Source organism: Vanellus vanellus, assembly GCF_965231255.1.
Source record: "Vanellus vanellus genome assembly, chromosome: 4".
Taxonomy (NCBI): domain Eukaryota; kingdom Metazoa; phylum Chordata; class Aves; order Charadriiformes; family Charadriidae; genus Vanellus; species Vanellus vanellus.
The window spans coordinates 14,231,305-14,254,889 of record NC_138909.1 but is presented as its reverse complement, the minus strand read 5'-3'; the positions used below and the strand labels follow the sequence as shown (position 1 = coordinate 14,254,889).

General features: G+C 38.3%; 1 protein-coding gene across 1 annotated transcript in view; it reads left to right on the top strand.

Moving 5' to 3' along the window:
- INPP4B (inositol polyphosphate-4-phosphatase type II B) overlaps positions 1 to 23,585 on the top strand; it is a gene marked incomplete at both ends in the record, with an annotated part of 286,967 nt that overhangs the window by 134,441 nt on the left and 128,941 nt on the right. The gene's annotated exons all lie outside the window — the stretch shown is intronic.

Genomic DNA, 23,585 nt, shown 5'->3' with positions numbered 1-23,585 from the left:
CTAATAATTTTTGAAAAGGCACTATATCAAATGCTTTATTGAAGTCCAGAAGATAACAGCTACTGCATTTCCTTTGTCTCGACAATCAGTTACCTTATTGAAGGAAAATAAGAAATCAGTCTGCTTGATCTCTGTTTAATGAACATGGTGTATCTTTCTAATAAGAATATATATATGTATAAATATTGTGCCCGCCATCAGTAATACGGTCACCCAGTCAGTGGGAATGCAAAATCATGACTAAATCTTAAATTACTGGGAAGGTCTAGAATACCTTGCAGCTTTTAGTAAGATGCCAACTAGACTATCCACTATTCTTGTCAGCCTACTGCTGTTGGAGAAGTCTAACCGCGAAGAGAATGAAATGCTGTGAATTGAGGGAAAAGAAGACCCAGAACAGCGTTAACAAAGGTCTGAATCATAAGTGGTGGGGTTCTGGAGTGGTGGGTGGGGTTTTTTTTTTTTTTTATTTTCTCCTTTAGCATATTCGAGAGGCTTGATATCTGTGAGATCTTTGAGATCTACAGTTCTGGTTTTGATCTTAAGAGTCTAATGAGCAGCTTCCGTTTCGATTATTTTATATTAATTGGTGGTTTATATTCCCAAATACTTTCCAGGTTATACATGTAGCTTATTGTCTTAGCTTTCTTTTTACATAGGGCAACATAGCTATATTTCCCATTAGTACCTACCACAGTTTATTTGCAAAGTATTTCTGACAGCAACTTTAAATCTGGATCTCAGTCTGTTTCTGTGTTCCAAATGGCAGCAGGTGATTCTAGGTGGCTCACAGTTGATCAAAACCCTGAGGTGGTCTTACATGCTGCTACGTATCAGTGTTGTTCAGTCTTTTACCCCTTCTAAGTTTTATGATTCTTTGAGCAGCTTTAGTGTTAACTCTGAGCTAGAGTAACATGTCAGCAAGTAATGCAGATTTCTTTAAAATAAAGAATTGCACTCATTTTGCTGGAAGTCTAGTCAAGTGATAGAAAATCTCCTTTGGACAGTCCTAACTTTAAGTTGTCTTCGTGAAATAATGAAACTATTATGATCAAATTTGGTTTATGTACATCTGAAACACTGCTTACTTATGAGCATTTTAGACTTGGGCAACAACAAACTTTCTAATAAGCTCAGGAAGTACCTCAATATCTGCAGAAAAATTCATTTTATGGGGTCTCAGTTCATTGCATAATTTTCTCTTGTTTAACAAATAATTGTTTTTCTATGGAGAAAATAAGGGTTTCAAGCTTTAGGGAGATTTCTGGTGTGAAGCACTTCTCCACAGTTTTGGAGTGTCTCAAAGACAAAGATTCTCCTCTTGTATTTAAAAGAAAGAAAGGGTCAATTTTGCTCAGAGGTAAACCTATCTGTTAAGAAAACAGACTCCTGAATTTTCATCAGGGGTCCTCAGAATACGTCCTCCCCTTTGCCCGCTTAGTGAGAAAATCTTTCTCGTGTAAGAAACAGCATTGAAGTAACAAAACCCTCACGATGAGGTTGAAAACACAGAACAATTTATTGTATTAATTTCTGTCATGATTTGGTATTGTACACTTAATTTGCAGTAGACGTACTGGATATTGCAATAAAATTCAATCCCATTTTTTCTCCCAATTTTGTTGAGCCGTGTAAATAACACTTCTTTCAGCTGTTACAATCAAAATTTACTATTTGGTTTAATTTCAACAAACCTTTTTTACACTAAATCTTCTTTCATAGACCCGAAGCCCCTGTTTTTGTAGTGGTATTATTTCAGTGACCTGCTTTGCTTCTAATTCACGTTGACACAGCCAGGAGCTGCCCTTAATTGTTTTAAGCAGTACCTATTTTACAAAAAGCATGAGGTATTTATATGCGTGTTTGGAAAATACTTGTTAAACAGCACTTTTTTCATTACACTTATTGACTCTTTCCCTATTAAGAATAATTTTTGTTCAGAAGGTACTTCCCTTACTAAATTGCTACCATTCAGCATTTCACTGAATCCGTTTTCCTGTGAGGTATCTTGGTGAAAGGGCTATTCCGATTAAGTGTATCATAGTTAATTAAAATGATACTGTAATTTCATTCTTTTTCTTATGGTCTATGAATGCTGAAGTTTTGACATCAATTTCTTGTCTGTTTTTATACTTTTTCCCTTGTTTTTCTGGCTTTGAAGAAAATAGCCATTAGCAGTTTAGACATTGTTAGGGCAGAAATTATGCTGCTATATTGGTTTTCCTAGAACAGAAACCAGTGCAGAAACCATGTGTGTTACCTTAGCAGTAAAGTAACTGCAGTTGCAGTCTGTTTCAATGACAGTGAGATTACTGCTTTGTCTGGGGTTTGACATTGAGTTCAGGGAAGTGGGAAGTAGAAGTGAAATTAAGAGTTAACATGCTCAGTTTAGTGTGGATATGCCAAAACTAGGCATTATTATAAAAGAAACATCAAAAAGACCCTTGTTAAATATAAGGAATTAAGTAACGTTTTACTTCATGAAATGTTGACAGTGTATTTCCTACTGCTTTTACTGGAGAACAGAAATGAAGCATGCAGTTAGTGCAAAAACTTCCATTGACACCAATAGGCATGGGACCCAGCTTTCAAATCCCAAAATTTTGAACTTTTAGCGAAAAATATTATTTTTATCCTCCTTGAAAACATTTCTATTGTAAAAGCTGAATGAAAAAGCTTTGGAAAAGTGGTATACAAAATCACAATTTTTTGCACTGGATCTAACTTCCATGTTTTTGTTTTCCAAAATAATTTTAAATTTGTCATTTAAAAAAACCCTAGATGACTGGTTTAGTAGTAACATTAGTTAAGTAACTGGTTTTAGTGCATTAACAGGATCTGTGGTTATAAAAGAAAGATTGTTAAGCAGCTATGGCTCTTTAAATAATTTCATATGGAGTCTATCTTCTGTCCTGAGTCAGCACCCAAATTCTTCTTCAGAACAAGAAGAGGCTCATAGGTCTGCGAGGCCCATTGTGTTTTGCTAACCATGTTTCTAAATCCTCTGAGGAGATAAATCACTTGAATAGAGTGCTGGATGAGAGACAGTATGGGAATTACACATCAGACGTCTCTGAATAGCCCGGCTTTTAATGTAGCTTTGCCCAGCTGGATTGTATGGCTGAGATGCATATTTTCGGGGGATGGTTTCAATTAGGTCTTGGGCTTTGAAGAGGTATTAAAATAGTACAGTGGTTGGAATACATAAATGTGTTCATTAGGGGAATACCCCCAACTGTGAACAGAGGAAGGAAGCTGAGTAATCCTGTGGTATGTGGAATGGGAGACGAGACCCGATGTTCTTAATTTTGCCCCAGGCTTACCATGTTATCACAGGCAAGTCACAAATATTTCACTTCTATTCTGCAGAGGCTTTGTTTTTTATGGAATTACCCACAGTGCATGAGATCACACATGTTTGTGTACATTGCTAGGAGCAGTGTGTCAGGGAACCGAGCTCAGTGTCTGCAGATGCTAAACACCAATATCGTGCCTAGGTAAAGAGTAGCTTCTGCCTCAATATAAAATGGGGGAAATACCTAGGTGTTTTACAGAGAAACGATATATGGTTAACTTTCCCTTTTAACAGAAGATACTGTAAAAAATGCCAAGCTGCTTTGGTCCACGTACGCTTTTTCATTTTCACTTGGTTGCAAGGAAACACTCTTGTCTAACAAAAGTCTGTCATTTTTATTGTCATTAATAATTTTAAACAGAGGAATGCTGAGAAGCTTAGAACGGTTTGGTGTCTTTAATACACTATTCCTTGTCTTGTTTGGTTGTTCCCACATGCAGTTGTTGTGTGAAGTCTGGGATGTTTCAAAAGCTTCAGCTCTAGTCCTTTGTTCCTGGTTAAAGGATATCCCTGCTTTTAGATAATGCTGACATTAAAGATCTGTATTCTAACTGAGTGGAAAAATTAAGTGCTGCTTCTTTCTTCCTCGGAGTGCCAGTGAGCTACCAGGGACATTAGAATTGAGTTCTCATCCTGGCGTGACAACTTATTTGCACTTGGCTGGGCATACTTTTTTTTTTTTACCTCTTCCTAGCTAAAAGGCGGCTTTCTGACTACATTGGCCAGTGAGGAGTTTTGAAATGGCGCCGTCCGTGTTCCTTGTAAAAGTATCAGTCACAGAAAGGAATATTTTTGGTTTTCTGTAGCTAAATTTCCCATTAGTAATTTGTTGTATCTCTGGCAGTCTTGGAGTGTGTGGAGAAGGGACCATTACTGATTTTCCCTCACCTCTTCTATGTGCAGAGTGCTGACCAGGATGGAGTGAGTGCGCTATAATTTAAAAACAGTTTCTCAACAGCTAAACCAAATAACAGGACTGTAATGTGTTTCTTTTTCTTCCTCAAAGTTTTAAAAGCACATAGTAATAAAGGTAGTAGAAGCAGAATTTTTGTTTTAATGGTTTTGTGGCTAGAGTTCATCCACCTACCTGAAATGAACTGGGATCTGTCACAGAGAATTGGTATCCAAAGCATTGCTGTAGCTTCTGGGTTTATTAACCCTTTGTTGCTGGAAGGGATGAATTTGGGGTGGGAGTTCCACAGATTATTCCGATGGGTGTTGAAAGGGAAGGTGATTTGAGCTGGCATTTACTTTAGCTATCAAATTTAGCTACCTTTAATTTAAATGTTACTGTATATAACCTTCACTGAACTATTTTGTGTTGTCCTGTTTTGTTGCCAGTTAGCCCTTGGGGACTTCACCTTGATTATTTACTGTAGCTTGTTTTCCCTTTTTTTGAGTATGGTGGTGGTGTTCATTTTAATATGCAAACATGTGGAGATGACTTTTTTTTTTTTTTTTAAAAAAAGTGTTGTTGTTGTACAGGAATTCCTGTAATTTGCAGGAGCACAAAGCCATTTGTGAGAAATTATTTTTTTTCATACATGGAGAGAAGAGATCTTATTCTCTGTAAGTAAAAAGCAGGAAAGTCAGGACTAGATTACAGAACAATCACTTCACTTAGACTGGTGGGTGGGTGTTTTCATGGAAAATGACATATCTGGTATAAGTACAGCAATTAAATATTTGAACAACAAAGAATTTCTATGGAACCCTATTACAAATGCTGGTATATAACACCCAGGAATATCTTTGGCCACATGCTGTGGTAAGTATTAAAAGAAAGCTGGAAGGCGTATTTGTGAACTTCCGTCATTTTGAATTTGAAACTCTGCAAATCCAGTTTGCAAAGGCTCTAGTAGAAAAAGGCTGCAAATCTGCAAGTTTAGGAAAGCAGGGAGGACTTTCCTTTGTGACGTGAACTTGATGACTACAAACTGGGTGCTGTAAGTCAAGCACAGAGCCTAGTTCAACTTCTGGTTACTAAAAAAGAAAAAAAACAAAACATGCAGAAGAGTAGAGCTTTTTTTGTGAGAAGGGGTTCAGTGTAACCCTGCTGACTCCTAGTGTCTCAAGAGCAAGTATATGTGCTATATGGGTCCTCTGCCACAGGGCAGTGTTTAGCTGTGCCCTGCGTGCAAGAGAAATTATTTTGCCAGTTGATTCCTGGGTTGCCAGCGGAGCAGGATTTATAAAGAATGTGTCTGGGCTGTTTGTTATCAGTGGGAGGATGTGGGAAATTTAGGGGAGAAAAAAGTGAGAGGAAAAAAATATTGCTCTTAATACAATTGAACTGCGTAACTGGAAGTGGCTTTTGTTGTTGCTGTTCTATAAGGAGGCACTGCTGGAAACAAACAGCCTCTGCTCAGGAAGTGTGGTTTTCTTAAATGATATTCATTAGGTATTGATGCTTATCTTTTCATGACAAAATGATGGTCAGTCTGCAGATTTTCTTTCTTGGAAAGAATAGTTTACTGAGATGATGCTGTCTTTATTTCTTAGATGAAATAAAACAAGAATAGTAGCTCCGCTCTCGAGAGATCTTTAGCATCTGTAACACAAAAAGTTAAAAACATGAATAATTCTCTGTCACTTTAAAGAGTGGGTTTTAGCAGGAAAAAAGACTTGACTTTTTGAACCATTTTTTCTGAAGTTTATTTTATTTGGTTGTTGATGGTAGCTGTAGTACTGGCAGGAGATCTCTTGAGTGTAGGCACTTGTCAAGTGAAGTGCATGATTATAAAATGATCTTCAGTCCACACAGGAACACAGAAGGATTAATAGTCGTTCTTTGGCCTCAGAACTAATGATGCTAATGGTGATGTTGACACCTCCAACTGCTGCTTCTTAACACTGTCTTTGGAAGAACTAAGTTTGTTTCAATATAAATTATGGAGTACTAGTATTTTTAAGTAGAAACTGAAGTTAGTAGTGAAACAGGCTCTGTCATTTGGATAAACCACGGAAGTAAAAAAACTGCACCAAAAAGTAGTTGGGATGCATGTCCTTCAGCAGCAGTGGGTCTTTTCCAAAGGCTTCTACCAGCTGTGTTCAGAAATAAAAGTGCAAAAGGGGAAATAGTAATATTTTTTTATAAAGGGATTTCTTTATGTATGTTTCCTTTTAGAGCCTGTAGTATAAAATAGGGTAATATGTTATTACTTGTGTTTTACACATCAGTTGTAAACTTCATGATAAATTATACAAAAAGAAAACTTCAGCAAAAAAAAAATGCAGCAAACATCAGTGTTAAATTCTCGGTAGTGAAGAATGGAAAAGAGTGGAAGTTTGGCATACCAGCTCAGGAAACTTTCTGTTCGGGGGTGTGCACAAATCCTGGAAAATCGCTTCTAGTGTGTGATCCTTACTAGTATTGTCAAAGCTCAGATGTAAATATCAGCTTCCCTCTGCAGGGGCTTGCGGCTCTCTGCGTTCATCTCATTGTTGAGGGAAGGAAAATCATTCTCTCTTCGAGGAGAAAAAGACCCCAGGAAGTAGATACAGTGCAGTTGGCATGTGAGTTTTGAAGAAAAGCAGGGTCTGGGTCTTTTCTGGGTATCATGGAATCTGAATTGATTCTCTCTGACAGAGGGTGAAAATACCATTTTTGGTGTCGTCTTGTGAGCAATGGTGAGATATTAAGTGAGGTGCTGTTTCAGGAACTGCATGTTTCACCGTGGCAGCATTTCCTGTATGCAGTTGTCATGGGAAGAAATTGATATGCGCAAAGAACAAAGTTGCTATTCAGGAAAAGAAATTAACGCTGAATTAAGTTGTGATGGTAGAAACAGAAATTATCATGGCAGAAATGAAAGGACATGGGGAGCAGAGTATTGGCATCTGGACTTACGGTATGGACAACTGTAGCCTAGGCTCTCAATTCTGGAGGGCCAAGGTATTTAGTTTTAAACAGGTGTTAGATGGCTTTCCAGAGATGAATGTAGATAAGAAAATAATTTCCACGAAGTCACAGAGAAAAGGCTTTTAGGTTTTAAGTACTTGCTATTTTGCACAATGAGCGGGCTTCCCCACTCCCTGCAGAGGGCTGGAATTTCGTCACTCTTCGCACATTTCATACAAGGGGTCTTGTTTTTTTCTCTCATATATATATATATATATATACACACACACAAGGAAGAAGGCAAGGATTGTTAACTCAGAGCAACCCTGAGATTTCTTGGGATTTTGTGGGACCTTCATATGCCCTTAAACTGTCCCTCTCGAGATACATGCAATTGCGGATTGCTCCTGGGTTTGTGGAGTGATGATGGTGTAGACGGTGCATAATTCACTGCCTTTCTGTGCCATGATCTCTGTGTAGGAGGATGAGAATTTTAAGCTGCAGTGTTTAAATCAGACCTGTCATGCACATTTTGTTAATCCAAACATTATCTTGAGCTGAAACCTCACGTGCAATTTGAATCAGTGCTGGGCTTTCCTTTTAAAAGAATATTCAGCTATTTTTAAATGTGGACTTTCAAATAAGTCCAAGTATGTTTTTTAGTTTTTGCAGGGGGAGATGTACTGAAGATCATTAATGTTGGTTTTATTCCACTCTGATCTTTTCAAAACCAGGAGATATGGAATTTAATAAAGTGCTTTTTATTAACTGCTCTGTGATGATGCTTATGCTGACAATTTTGGAGTTAAGGTTCATGTAACAGTATTAAATTAGGTATTATTTCAAAATCTTTTGTGCTTAAAACTGAGCAGAGTGACTTCATGAAATCACAGAATGCAATAGAAATTAACCTGTTTCAGACTGTGTCCACTGAAGGAGTATAAATAAACAATTTGTACACTTTGGTTTAACCTCTCATTTTCATTCTTGTACCTCTGACTAAAGACGATTTCTTATGATGCTCACATTTGTGTGCAAATAGAAGAAATTGTAGTAAATTTGAGCAAATATGTATGGAAATATTTATTTTGATTTTGCTGATTCTTTTTGGTGCAGTTAAATTCTTAACCCATTGGATTTTTAAAATATTTTCCCATTTAATGAAGTTTTGTTAGTCAAAATACTGAAAAGCATTTTGACCTCTTTTATTCTTTGGAGAAATTAACTGTGTTTAAATGATTGAATAAATCTAGGCATGCTTTATGGGAGGTTTTAAGGTGGTGGGGGGGAAGTTTCAGTATTCGTTTCAAACAAATTCTGATTATACTACTGCCATGCAAAAAATAATCACAAGTTGGGGATTACATGTTAAGATGGGATCTTTCAGTCTTCTGAAAGATGCAATAATTTGTTATATAGGCAGTTTCAAATCATGTTTATAAAATGTATGTTTCCGCCCTTAAGTTACACTCTCCACTATATTATTATATTCTCGTGAAGTATCATTTATCATAAAGCAAGTTTTTTCATTCAGATTAATCCATTGCCTGTAAAACTGAATTATTTTTTTTGTTCTGTTTGTTTGTGTTAAGTTTTCCTTTGCTTTCATTTGGGATAGCAATGGTATTTAGAGAGCTCCTGAATTGATACTTCAAAATAGAATGCTTTCCTGAATCGGGACCTTTCTTTCCTTTTCTCCTTATCCCATGTCTTATGTTCCTCAACTTTAGTTTGGAATACAAATAGCTTTTTGTAGCTGGTAATTTTACTTATCCTATATCTAGATTTCTTTGTGGCCTTCAGTTAAAAAATTGTTTTGGTAATTGTTGGGGAAAAAGCCACTGACTAATACAATATTTAACACAACCCGTAGTACAATGGCAACTAACTATTTTGTTTTCTTGCATTTTATTATTAATTTTAAATTATATGACATGAGAGCAATAAAGAAAATGGAGTATTACTGAAAAATACCGTATCACTTGGTGAGACAGACTAAATTTGTAATATCAAAATAAGGTAGTCCCACGCATACATATGCGTTTCAAGTAATTGATGCTAGAAGAGCAAGTATGACACACAAGTCTTATAACTACTCTAAAATGACTGATTCTGAATTTAATTTTCTATGTATCCACTTTCTTGTCAGCTATTTTATCCTCTTCTCATTTGTTCCACTCATAGTTGGAATAAATTACAGGCATTAAGCAGAGTTCATCCCAATACCTCCAGTATTCATTGCCCTCGTTATGTTCTCATATTCTTCGTTTGTCATTTGTAAATGTGGTTGTTACTGTTCTAGATAAGCATCCTGACTGCTTCCCTGTAGCATAAGAAATAAGTCATAAATGGGGGTGGGGGGTGGTGTTCGTGGGTGGGTTTGGTTTGAGCTTTTGGGGTTTTATTTTTGGGGTTTGCTTCTGAATGAAATTGTACAATTCAGCTGCTGGACGTGGCTTTTTTCGACATTGGAAATTGCATGGCTTTTATTAGGAAACTAGGCACATGAGCCTTGACATTCATGCTAAATTAGTTCATGTCTTGAAATACTTGCTAGAATTAGTTAGATAAAGATTCATGCATTTTATGCAGTGGGGTTTTGTCTTGCTTCTAATTTTTGTTTAAAGGGCCCATCAGCAAGATGGCTGAGTTTGGGCAACTATTATAATAATCACGTTGCATGTGGAGGGTCTGTAATAATTTATACAGAATTTATTGTATGAGTTGAAAGATGCTCTATGAATACACATTATTTCACATATAAACTGTTCTTTGTTGCATATATCTTTTTCACTTTTAGATATGAGTTGTGGAAGTGGAAACCTCTAGACATTAATTTTCTAGAACTACCAGCATCCTGTCAGCATATAGGATGCTGTGCAATTCAGGGCATTATATCACAACCTGTCCTCCAGCTGAAGAGATTACCATATTTTTACATGTATAACTACCATTCATATAATTTATCTTGTATTAAAATGTTTTTCTTTTATACATAATTATTGCCTGTGTTGGGGAAAAGATTCAAAGTGTTGGAGAAAGGAGTGAGGAGAAATTGTAGGCTGCTCTGTATTTGGAGAAAATGAAAATGAACACCACATCACTATACTAAAACCTGTATTTGCTAAGCTTTGCTGTATTACTTGTGCTTGAGTGTAACTAGTGTCATTCCTGTGAAGTTGATGAATTAGAATTATTTTGATACATAAGGCTACCAACGTATTTTTGGAAGCATAGTCAATGTGCTGTTGATTAAGTAGATAGAACCTCCTACTTGTTTTCTCAAGATGTTGCAGTATCTGTACTCAGCCATTAAAAGTTATGCAAATTTACATCACCTATGGCAAGATGTATCCGTTCCTCTGGTTTATTTAGACAACCCAAATCTGTGTCATCTAATCCACATGACATAAAATCATTCCTGCTAAAATGTGCATGTGTTTTTTTGTTTTTTTTTTTTTTTATCCCCTACTCTTGCTGTACGCTCACTTTCTAGTGAATTTCTAATATTGATTTTGATCTCTCTGAGAACTGTTAATGATTTAAAATGCAGGTATCTTCTGTAAGGTAGTTTACCTAGAACTGGACCCAAATCAAATAGAATCTCATACACCTGCCTATACCAACTTGACTTTTAATGAGTTGACTGGTTTGGGAAGAAAACTAGCGAAGGATGTTTACTGACAGGGTATTTTTTAAAACTGGAGTTTCTCTTCAGTGGCATTGAAATACGTGCCTTTTTGAAATTCTCAATTCCCATTCCTGCTGTCAATTTGTATGTATCCTGAGGTATGATACTGACTTTCAATCTCTGCACCGTACAGTATTTCATGTCATTTGCTGAGGAAGTACAGGGTGAGTCAGCAAGCGCTGTCATCCTAGCAAAGCGCTGTTGGAAGCAACAAAGGATGCGATAGTGAAAAAATTATACTGTGCACTAGAGTGAAAGAGCAGCATGTAAAATATGAAAGGGGGGAAAACTGTCACCAGAGTTTGTGCTATAACTTTCCTGCCTCCTGGTTGTGGCAACTTCATTTAATAAGCTGTAGTGTTGTGAGTGACATTTGGATATCTGACAGAAAATTTGTCTGGTGGGCTAGAATGGCGATAGCTTGGCTTTGAAACATCAGAAGAGATCACAGGGAGAGTGCCTGTTTTCTTAGATAACTTCTGGCAGTTTGGGGGTGGTCTAAGGGTCCATAGGAGTAGGTAGCCTTTTGTTAGACAAGCAGATACGACGCAGGAAGCAAACAAGTTTTCAGGAGCACAAGCTTTCTTGCATTCCTTCACGTGCCAAAAAAAATTGTCCATTTCTTTCCAGCTCATATCAGCTCATCTAATAACATTTTCTGGGAAAGACAGTATCTGCTATCTTGCTGCATTCCCAAATAGGAAGAATCTATAACTGACTTCTAGAAACAGAAGCAGGGTCGAATTTCAGACCTGAACATCTTTGCTAAGAATACTGTTCCTAATATTTTCTGTTTATGTGCTGATAAAGCATGACTAAAACAATCCCAGAGAATCACCACTTTTCAGTTTTAGAAAGAGTTAATCTATTTTATTAAGTAGTGAAAATATTTAGATATATTTGGAGTTTACTCTGAGCCTTAGCATCTTCTTGCATCAGTATATAAATTCTGAAAGAAACAAATAATTATTTTAAAATATTTATCTGATGTCTTTATTCACATGTTATGATTCATAAGAATCAGAATTTAATTACTTAGCACAGGCAGCCATGACTATCAACTTTCCTGACCCTACTTTCAGTCTCGGTCTGTCTCTTTTCAGTCTTAAAGTAGGGTGCTCGTAGCTTACTTGGCTTTAACTAAGAGCTGTGCAAGAGCTTGATCATGCTTATAGGAAAGGATTACCATATCTTGCAGACTGCAGTTGTGCTTTAAAAAAAAAACAAATTGACAATGAATCGGGGGAAAAAAGGGTTTCTCTTAATATGGCAATTAAGCACAGTGACACATACTCAGGTGAGGAAAACCAGTCTCTCTGTAAAGTGGTTTTGAGATAAAAATCACGTGCATTTTAGGTAGAAGTGACTATGAATACAGTTTCACTGATAAAACAATGAGATACTCGAACTTGTCTCTTTGTATTGAGAAGTAAAGGAACTGTGACGTCTGCTTTCTGCCTTGACTTGTAGGTGCAAAACTGTTTAGGTTGCTGCAGAGTAAAATAGGCCCACAGTGATACCTACTTCCAGTTAATATTGACTTCTTGCCTTTCAAGCAGAAACTAATATAGATTGTGAGAGAGATGAGACATCCATCTTGAAATCTCTTCTGAAGCCAGCCGTGAATTTATTTAATAAATAAATAAATAAATACCCTTTCAGTTTCTCAGCTCAGAAGAGAGAGAGGTTGTGCAAAGGTCAGAGCACTATCAAAGATTGTCTGTTTGTTTAAAGGTGGCTGAGCAATAGTTTATTTGTTTGAGTATTTGTATACTTAAGAGCTTAATTCCAGTTGAACAGGTTTAGCTGTTTTAGTCCAAGACCAAAATGCTTTCTGAAATGAAAAAATGAATTTGTACATCTTTTCTTTGTAGATGGATTTGGACATGTTTATATTTGGCTAGTTGGGAATGTTTATATTTGGCTAGTTGGGAATGTTTATTTTCCCAGGAACTTCTGGAGGTTCCTGTGAGAAAATTCCTTGCTCCCCTCAAGTGTGGATTGTTAGCAATGCGGATGAAGCATGTGGGAGCCCTGGACACAATAGTTCATTCTCATGACATTACTGCCGTTCTACAGGTTGGAAGGGCCATTATCTAGGGAAGTACAGCTTGCTAAAATGGACTTTTATTAATAGATAGATCCTGTCCACTAAGGCAAAGAAAATAGAGCTCATAGAAAGCCTGAAAAAAAAAACGTATGTGCTCCCTCTCATCTGTCTAACCTATATTTATGCCTTCTAGGGCAGTAAACCTGATGAGAAATTTTACCCAGAGTTCCTCAAACCAGAAGTGAATTACCATCCGTTAGGTAATACCGCCACCAGACCTTAGCCTCCACTACTTTTTAAACATTACCACAAACTGCCATAAGAACAAAAGACAAATCCTTATTGATAAATCTTATTTTCCCTGCTTTTCTGGAAATATATGTGAGAGTCCTTCAAGCTTCCACTTGTTAGAGAAAAATTTGTTATGTGATCTCCTAAGGGAAAAGGGGTTGCCAGCTGAGAGAATTCTTTACCCACAGAGCTCTTTCAAGGCATTCAGGCTGGAATAATAGAAATGTGATGGAAAACAGTAGTATCTAAGTATATCTTCTACTAACGTGAACTTTTTGGATGAACTAAGACTTCATGCATCAGAAACAAGTTACATGACAGACGATGCAGGTAAACTAGTTTTGATCAAAATGTGACTGAGCAGCTGATCTAATGCAGTGGAGAGAGGCAAACAGGATTCCCAGGTGAATCCAGGGAACTACCTTCACTATGCACGCGTTAGGCCTTTTCTGGAAAGCTGTCAGTAATGTCATCATTCACGTTGAAGAAAGATGAATTAGGACTGGAACAGGTAAGGTGATCCTGGGGAATGGTGAGCCTATTGTATGTGACAGTGCATTGGAAAATCTTGGCTTATTATTCTAACAAAATGAAGTACGAGAGGGCATATGATTCCTTTTTTATGAATACATCAGGAGGCCAGTATGAGGGACAGAAAATAATTGCTTAGCTAAAAGACCATGTTGGCAGAAGAGCAAATGAGTATAAACTCTCCATGAGTAATGCTGGGCTGCAAATTAGAAAATGACTCTGAACTATTATAGCAATCATTTTTTGGAATAACCTTTCAGTCAGAGGGGCGGGAGAAGAAATTCAAATAATTTCAAGGTGTAGCTCAAAAATGTGTGAAGGGGGTTTTATTATGTGGTGCCTGTGACGGTAAAATATTGAAACAAATGATCTGGAAGTTCTTAAAGCCTTGTGTTGCTAATACTTCTTTTTATTAAAATCTCAGGCTCTTGATTGCTTTTCAGACTTTTATGACCACTTTTGAGGGGAGTGGGGCTAATCAGAAAATACATACTCGACACGTGTTCTTTCATAGGGTAGGGCTGAAGCAGCTTTCCCTGCTTCTCTCAACACCTCCTGTGGATGTCCAGAATACTGACGGGTGAGTACTGCTTGTAAATGTGGCATAGACTTTAGGGAAACGATGTTATTTATTTTAAGTCTTCCCAAAAGTTCTTTCTGGTGGTGATACTGCCGCAGCTGTGTGTAGTGGTAACTGCAGGAAAAATCCACTGCTGGAATTCCCACACCCACTGGGAAAGGAAGAAGGTCGAGACTGACTGGCTGAGCAGAACTGCTCTTAAATGCTCACTTTAAAATTTAAAAATTCATGTTAAAAAGTTACCTTAAAACAAGGCGGGGGGGGGGGGGGAGAGGGGTGGATAAAATCTTTAACTTTCTTTTTGGGTAATCTTATGACAATTTTCTGCTTCTGTGGGAGCTGATAGTTGGTTAGTTCTGTACCTCCTATAAAAATAGCTGGTTCCAAATACTGAACTTAAGGCCCCCCAGCAGGCAATGCATTCAGGTAGTGGCAGAGAGGTAACACCAGGTTCTAGAGGGAGCTTAGGTGAAGAGTGTGTACCGGGGACAGAACTGCTCCAGCTGCAGAGGGGTTTAAATTCTGAGTTCTCCTTTTCAGCTGCTCCCGTGAGTCAGAAGACTGAGGCGTGTTTTGTATAGAGTATTGAAAGGTCTGGACTTGTTTAAGACAGCAACATTTTTTCTGTGTATAATGTGTGAATAACCTTCTGCCCTTTGAGTAAATAATGCAGTCTGTTGAGGAACTGGGAGTGTTGGAAATACCTATACTAGATGCAAATATTACTGTTTCTTGTAAGTAACTGGCTCATCAGTGCAAATGGTGGCATGTTTAATTTATAGTAAGATTTCTGAAGAACTTAATGTGATTTTTATGGCAATAGATATGAATTATGAAATGCAGATTTTAGCATACTCAAAAATAGACTGTTTATTCAGTAAAGAAAAAAAACAGGAATTTCAGTTCATTTTTTCAAGATACTCAGAGTCATAGCACAATTTTTATTCAAGTTCTGATGCGTAAGCTTGTGTTCTGGTAATTTTATATTGCCATTGAGCTCATCATCTGATCAGTCCAGCAATATTTGCCTTAATTTATGTTGCGCGTCATATACTGAAGTGAGACTGTGTTGACTGGCTGTTCATCAGACAACTGTATGTGCTTTTCACCACCCTTGGCTTGTATCCTCTCAAGTGTCCCCTGAAAGAAGTGGTTAGAGTACAAGTTCTTTCCTTGGCTTCTCTAGCATGCTTTTTTGGCACAGGTTCTCTGATACTCATATGGAAATGAGATCCCCCCCCCCCCCCCCATCCAGCTGCCTCAGGCCCTGTGAGCAGTGCTGAATACTTTCATTCTAGGAAGGCATTTTTTCCCTGAAATTTCAGCTTGAACACTTGGGTGATAGTCTGCTGCTTCAGGGGAGCAAGATGCTCAAACAGACAGACTGAGAGATTGCCAGATAGTCATGTTTTGCTCAAGCCATATGCACAGCTAGAAGAGGAGGTGGGGGGGAGAAAAAGTGTGAGAGAAAAGCCTATATATGTATTTCTACCTCCTATTTTCTTAATCATTCTGGAGTGAGTGTTCTTTGGGATGTAATTTGTGAGAACATCTGGGTTTTCCTGGCTGCAGTTAACTGCTGCTTTTTTTGGATTGTGGAGTCTGTCTCAGTGATCTTTGGGTAGTGGAATTGTAATAACCAGCCTGAGGTATTCGGATTTGAGCAAGTAACAGCTCCCTGTTGGCTGGCCCGTATAAATGAATAGCCAAAAAAGCTCAGGAATGCTCCATCAGTAGCTTGCTGACAGCAGCCAGAATTTGCCTTCTGTGACTTTTATTTCACAGTGAAAGCAAGCAGGGAAGAGTGGGCATCACAAGCACTTTGAAGGGTTTTTTTTACTCCAGATTTTGCAGATTGTTCCCAGCATGCAACAGACTTTAAAGGGGTGATTCCCAGAAACTGGGGACAGGAAGACCAACTGGCCTACTGGCTGATTGTAATGACTAAGGATTTCAAACATGAAGTTATATCATATGATATAAAAATTATAACTTGAGGAAATGCCTAGAGTATTCGGTACCTATATAAGACTACAGAAGGTTTCTTCACACAGTTGGGCTTTGTCCAAAAGAACTGGAGGAGAGATGGAGGAAAAACCCTGTATTTCATTATTTCACTACAAGCGGTCATTATAAAGATTGCAAAAATTTGACCTCTTAAAAAAAAAGAAAAAAAAGAAAAAAAGAAAAAGGTTGACTAATAAGCAACCAACCAACTTGCAATGCAGTGCTGCCCCTGTCAGTCAGCCCTTATCACTGGAGGGGGGACTCTGAGAAGGTGAGTGCTGTGTCGCTTCCCTGTCATGGCTGGATGCGTTTGCAGCTGGGAACGGACGGTGTTTCAGACTCCTACAATGCTTGAACCGTCACTTGTAGGTGTCGCTTCAGGGGCGCAAACTGTGTGCACTGAAACCACAGTGCAAAGGTCGTCTTTTGCTAGCAGCTCTTCACAAGAGGAGTGAGGACGATCTCATCATGCAAAACAAGAATGCTTTGCAGCATAGGTCTGCATTAACTCTTAGCTGAGAGTTAACTGGGTGCAGCAATACGCGGCTTTTTCTTCTCTCTGAAAAGCAATGTACTACAACAACCGATACTGGCAGGGTTTCTGTACCCCAAGTTTCAATACAGAGCAAATTAATTACTAGTAGCAGAAGAACATCTATTTTTAATGGTGCTAAGATTCAAATGTTAATTATCTCTAATTTATAAAGACCATTTTTCTTTGTCACTTTTAATCTCTCACATAACCTTACAGTTGACAGATCTTTCTCAGTGAGAAAAAAAAAAAAAGCTGTTTCAAATAGGTTAAAAATACAGAATCTAGTGCTCGTGCTCTGTACTGTGTTAACAAGGTAAGTAAACGGCTTTATCCTTCTATTTTTTTCATTACATACACTGAAAACATATTAAAGATTATTTAGATTTATATGGATAGATTTGACAGCTTTTTCACATTTACGTTGAGTCCAAGAGATAAATCAAACTTGGGACTTTGCCTTCAAGGATTAGTTATTTATCATATGAATAGCTGTGGAAGAGAATAGGCCTAGATCTAGGGAGGTTGTTATAACTGTGTTTCAAATGTGTGATTTTCAGCTTTGTGTATTTCAGTTTTGGAGCATACCAGGGAGAGAAGCTGTGTATGCGATCTTAGTGCTTTGTAAGGGAAAGAGCATTAAAAGGAGCTGCCCTTTTTCTGTGTAGCACATCTTCAGTACAGTCAGTTCTTAGTTGTGTTTGGTAACTTCCAGACTGAGCATCAGCAGCTGAAGCTGTGACCCATGCTGAGTCGGCCCCTGTACCCCAGCTGTAATCTCCTCCTGGAATCTGAGCTGCAGTGGGCCTGTGTATGGATACAGTCGGTGGTGTTTTGCGTAGAGGCACAGCGCAAGATAGTACAGATCTGGTGTGGCTGGCAATTATGTTGAGTTAATAAGCCTCAGTAAATCTGGTCTTGACTCTTCTGTAGCATGTCCCAAAGCACTCATAATGTATAGATCTTTCTGTCATTTGGTCTATTCCAGTTTCCATTTGGATGTTGCAGAGGTGGCATGTTTTTTTGTGATGCACTCAATACAGAGGCAATTCCCAAGTAATCTGTTATTTCTGTGTTTTTCTGCTCCCAAACCATTCTATGGTTATTCATACACCTTTTTATGCACCTACATAAACAGTTAAAATCTGTTAACCTCGATCTCTGCTTGGAGGCATCTCATAATGCTTATCTTGTACCATGTGTTGGTATTCTTCTTTAGAAAGCAGCCTACACAGAGAAGAGAAATATATTCAGTTGTAGAGAAGTTGGAAAGAAAAGCAGTTTGTGACAGTTGTTAGACTAAGTTCGTACTTTCTATTATCCCCATACTATTTCTTGAAAAATGTGCCTGGATGTAGTAGTCTCAGGGCTGCACAAATGAATGATTCTGACTCCATGCTTTACAAGACAGTCACCATCAAACACTGCCTATAAAAAGTATTCGACCGTATGCAGATACAGTTGCCATTCTGTTTGACCCTTTCAGATAAATAAACAGCCGAAACTGTCACTTGGTATAGAGCAAATGATAGGAGCATACATATAGCAGGGAAAGTTCCATTTTCCCTACTATCTATAGTAGGGAAATATGTATATAAAATAGTTTAATATTTTATTTTATGTTTTATTAATATATTAAACATAATATATATTTTATACTACTGCAAAAGTGTTGCAGTAAAGTTTACATAGCTTAAGTTCCCTTTACTTGTTTTTGTCTTGAATTTAATTTTAACATTTGTTAGTGTCTCTGTGTAGCACATTGGTAAACGCTGCAATACCACACGCACACCTATTGGGAAAAGATTTTTCTTTTTGCTTTATATGGACTCTTAGAAATAATTATGCAATGAAGGTTGGAAAATGACTGTATTAGCATTATGTCCCTCCATCCAATAAGCAAGTATCTAACAAAGTATTGATGGAAGTGTTTTACTTTGACTGTGTTATGTTGATTGAACTATTTAGCAAATTGTTAATCTATATGATGAAAAAAAAAATCTGGTAAATGTACAGTGTGTCATCAATATATTCTTTTAGAAATAAATTTGCTGCATCTACTGGAATGGGATCTGTCTTATAAAAGCTGATCAGTATTGTTGCAGAACCTAGTAACAATTTCAGTCTTTTCAGCTCATCCAGCACGTGTACATGAACCTACAATTTGTTGGACTGAAAAGTTACAAGAAATATTCTCCCCCAGTCTGATGAGTAGTGCAGCACAGTTGGGAGGCAGGCGGGGGTGATGGTGAGGATGGGGACTGCCTGTCCCTAGCAGCTGTCTGCAGAGTTGTGGTGGTTGTGTCAGCAGAGTTCCATGCTAACGTTCTGTGCAAATGGGCCTGTGGGGAAAGAAAGGTGCAGATGCTCACTGCTGCCTCCAGGTAATGTAAAGGTAAAATTGTCTGCATGTGTTGTGTTCTTATAACACCACCAGAGTTATACTGAGAGTGAAATTGTGAATGCCTTCCTGGAAGGTGCTACATTGAAAGAGTTTAAGTCAATTTTTCAGTGACTGCTTTCAGTAGTCCCTCTTATCCTATGCTTTGCCTGATGTGGTATATACCTAGTTATTGTCAGATGCCAGGAGCATGTAACAGTGGTGACGGAACAGGGCATTTGAGCAGCCAACAGCAATAAGTACTAGGAAGTCAGTGGAAGCCACTGGTGATTTGATGAGGTAAATCTAGAGTAACTGAGAAAAGCATTATTTCTTTGCAAAAAAGTGCCTTCCAATTGTGGCCTTTGACCATAAACTGAAATGCGAAGGCCTTAATTAAGGGCAGGCACAAAAGTTTCAGTAATTATAATGATTCAGTCTTCTGAACTTTGGTGTGTGTGAATGTGGCTTAGACTGCCATGAATGACTGAAAGAAATGTTCTTTCTAATCATATAAAGCTGCCTTATACTAAAGGACAGTTAATTAAAGCTGAGTTTAGCATTTATGCCTAGAGAAATTTAATACTTAAATATGTCTGTGATAAGTGCACTAGGAAGTACAAGGATAACTACTCATTGCATATAGCTCTATATAAGATTTAAAGAAAACTAAATGTATCATTACGAATATCTGCTCTAGCGCACCAGTGTTCTTCCTGGTATGACAAGCTGTGGTGTATACAAGATAGCTGTATTATTTTACAAACTAAATCACTGGAATGAATACTTGTCATAAACATTTTGCATTTGACCTAGGTTACAGGCTGTCTTTCTTGCTTACATTTTTGATCTCTTCATAAGTCTCCTGTCTGGGAAGGTGAGGCTGTAATGTGTGTTATTCCAGGGAAATTCAGTCTTACCCCAGTTCTGTTTGGCGAGGTAGACAGGCTGGAGGGGAGGGATGCCATCCAGAGAGACCTGGACAGGCTGGAGAGATGGGCCCATGCCAACCTCATGCAGTTCAACAAGGCCAAGTGCAAAGTCCTACGTCTGGGTTGGGGCAATCCCAAGCACAAATACAGGCTCGGCGGGGAATGGCTGGAGAGCAGCCCTGAGGAGAAGGACCTGGGGGTGCTGATTGATGAGAAGCTCAACATGAGCCAGCAGTGTGCAAGATTGCAGCCCAGAACGCCAACTGCATCCTTGGCCGCATCAGAAGAAGCGTGGCCAGCAGGTCAAGGGAGGTGATTCTGCCCCTCTACTCCACTCTGGTGAGACCCCACCTGGAGTACTGCATCCAGCCCTGGAGTCCCCAACATAAGAAGGACATGGACCTGTTGGAGCGTGTCCAGAGGAGGGCCACAAGGATGATCCGAGGGCTGGAGCACCTCTCCTATGAGGAAAGGCTGAAAGACTTGGGGCTGTTCGGCCTGGAGAAGAGAAGGCTCCGGGGAGACCTTATTGCGGCCTTCCAGTACCTAAAGGGGGCCTACAGGAGAGCTGGGGAAGGACTTTTTACTCGGGCATGTAGCGATAGAACGAGGAGGAATGGCTTTAAACTAGAAGAGGGCAGGTTGAGATTAAACATTAGGAAGGAATTTTTCACTTTGAGGGTGGTGTGGCACTGGAACAGGTTGCCCAGAGAAGTTGTGGAGGCCCCATCCCTGGAGGTGTTCAAGGCCAGGCTGGATGTGGCCTTGGGCAACCTGGTCTAGTGGGTGGTGTCCCTGCCTATGGCAGGGGGGGTTGGAACTCCATGATCTTCAAGGTCCCTTCCAACCTAAACCATTCTTCGATTCTATGAATAAACTCACCATTCAGAGGCTTGCATTTTGATCAGGAAAACCTAGAGCAAATAATGAGAAAAGCATCCATTATTCTGTTAGAATTTCAGTTGAGATTAAAAACTGCCTTTTTGTTTGTATTTATATTTTTGTAGTTGTTTTAGGGTACTATTGGGGCCATTAGGGAAAAGTCGGTTTATGACAAGGTTTTAAAAAGTACAGCAGTTTGTTTAATCAGGTAATGTACTGGGAGAATGTTTGCTCTTTCAAATCCTTTGTATTTTTTATTCCTCTTTCATTTTGTGGATTGGGACTAGAGCTGAGTTGTTTCTTTTGGTTTATATTTGGTTGTGAACTGTCTGACTTCATGCTTGTAATAATGCTTGCCTGGGCCTATGTGGACATCTTGTAACAGGACTCTTATAATTGCAATAGACAACATGAAAGAGACCAGACTATAGCTCCCATATATGTATTTACATACATAAGACTTCTGTTTTTAATGAATATTTTAAAACTGTTTCTCAAAAAAAAAAGTAAAAGCGCACACACTTGGATCAAAAAATCCAGTCTCCTTTCAAAAGGAATACATTTCAGAGAGAAGAAAAGCTTAGTCTAATGCCAGTATTTATGTACGTTTGGCTGTGTGACTACTGGTTATAAAGGGATTAAAACCAAGTGAAAACAAATGAACAAAAAAAGGTGTAGCTGAACTAAAAGGTATTTCAGAACTGACAGCTGAAGTTTGTGGATACTTTTTCTACTACTTTCATTGTGACGCTAATGAAATTGAGCTTGGAATTGCAAACAAGCAACAGAATTTTTTTCCTTACTTAACTGCATTTGGGATTAAGAAATGTATTTTTGTTATATGGAAGGCTTCTACTGTAGGTTTGTCAGGTTTTGACATCCCTTTCCATTTCTCTGCTGGGTTCAGAAAAACAAAAGCAAGTTCTCCTGAGCTGAGACTTTATCCAGCAAAAGAAGGAATGAATATGCTATGATCCTAAGTGTATGTTTGATTTTGTTGATTTCAATAAGCATAAAAGATACTTAGGCTTCCTCTTGCTTTAATGTACACCTTAGTATCTTGCATAAACAATTACACGTTTTCAAATATTTGCTGAACTGCTTCTAGGTTACAATGCATCTTCCTATAAATCAGTGATGAAGAGGAAGGTTCATTCTTAAATGACTTGTTTGTATTTCTCAAATGAATACCCATAATAATTAGAAAATGGAAATACCTCACTTTCATGTTGGGACAGATGTTACCTGTCTGAGGCTAGCATATAGAGCAGTTTTTAGCATCTTAAAATCACGTCAAATTTTTGGTCTGGCATTGATACCCCTTTCTTTTAAGAAACACATCTGCTGTGACTTATTTCCCCCATTTCCCCAGCCCCCAAAAGGGTAAGACCGGTATCACCAATTGTCAGTAGTTTTATTTTCATTTGTGGCTTGAAGTATTTACAGGTAAATTTTAGATTGGAATTTTGTATTGAAAATTTTGTACTAGTGTTCTGTAGCAAGCCAAATGCCTCGGTGTTGTAAATGCTATATTAATGGAAAAAATCCAAATGTAAAATTACATCCAAATGAGGACTCCCACAGATTTCTAAAGTGTGCTGGCCCTCATTAAATTAATTGTAGCATTGCTTTACTATCTTCAGGCTTTTGTGGAAAAAAATTATTCTCACTGTAAAGCATCAAGGGAGCTGAATGAGAAAAGCTGTGTTTCTACTTTGTCTATCTCTGTGGTAGATTTTTGTTTGGCCCTTTCTAACAACATGTTGTATTTAGGGTAGCAACAATCTGTTTTACAGGAGGGTTTTCGTTTTGTATAGTGAGTTGCAGCTAGAATAAAATAATTAAGGGACACATTTGAGGGCACGGGACAAAATGAGTCTTTTGCTGACATTTTCAAAATGAGTTTGAGTCTTACTTTGAAATCAAGCCAAAAACTTGTCCTTGGAGAGGAATGCTGTAAATGGGTATCTGTTACTTAAGCTTGGTAATCAAACAGATGTGAATGCTCAGTACATGCCTCCCTTGTGTGTTGCTGAATCTGGCATCCTTTTACCAGCAGGCTAATCCAATTGGCTATTTTGGCTCAGGCAGACCATGTTAGAGGGGTGTTACAGAGGTTTTCTTATACTTTTTGTATCTCATTTTTATTGTTTAATCAGTTATCTGTTCTCAACCAACATTCAACAATAAAATTAGATAGGCACTAAAGCCACCCCGCCAAAACCTGTACTGTATTTTGGGAAATACAGAAGTAAGAGGAAGTTAGGCTGTTCCATGCTTTTTCTTGTGAAATGAAAGCAGTTGTGTACAAGGGCAGCTCCACCCTGCAGAAGATCGAGGGACAACTGGAGGCCCTGTGTAGGGGAGAATACAGGGACTTTCCTTCTCTGAATGCCTACAGATACCTGTCACCTCAAAGATGCTCAGGAGGTGGTAGGAGGAGAAGACAGGGCCATACATTGTGTGAGGCTGGGGATCAGGATGTCTATTGCAGATCAGCCTGCAAAGACAAG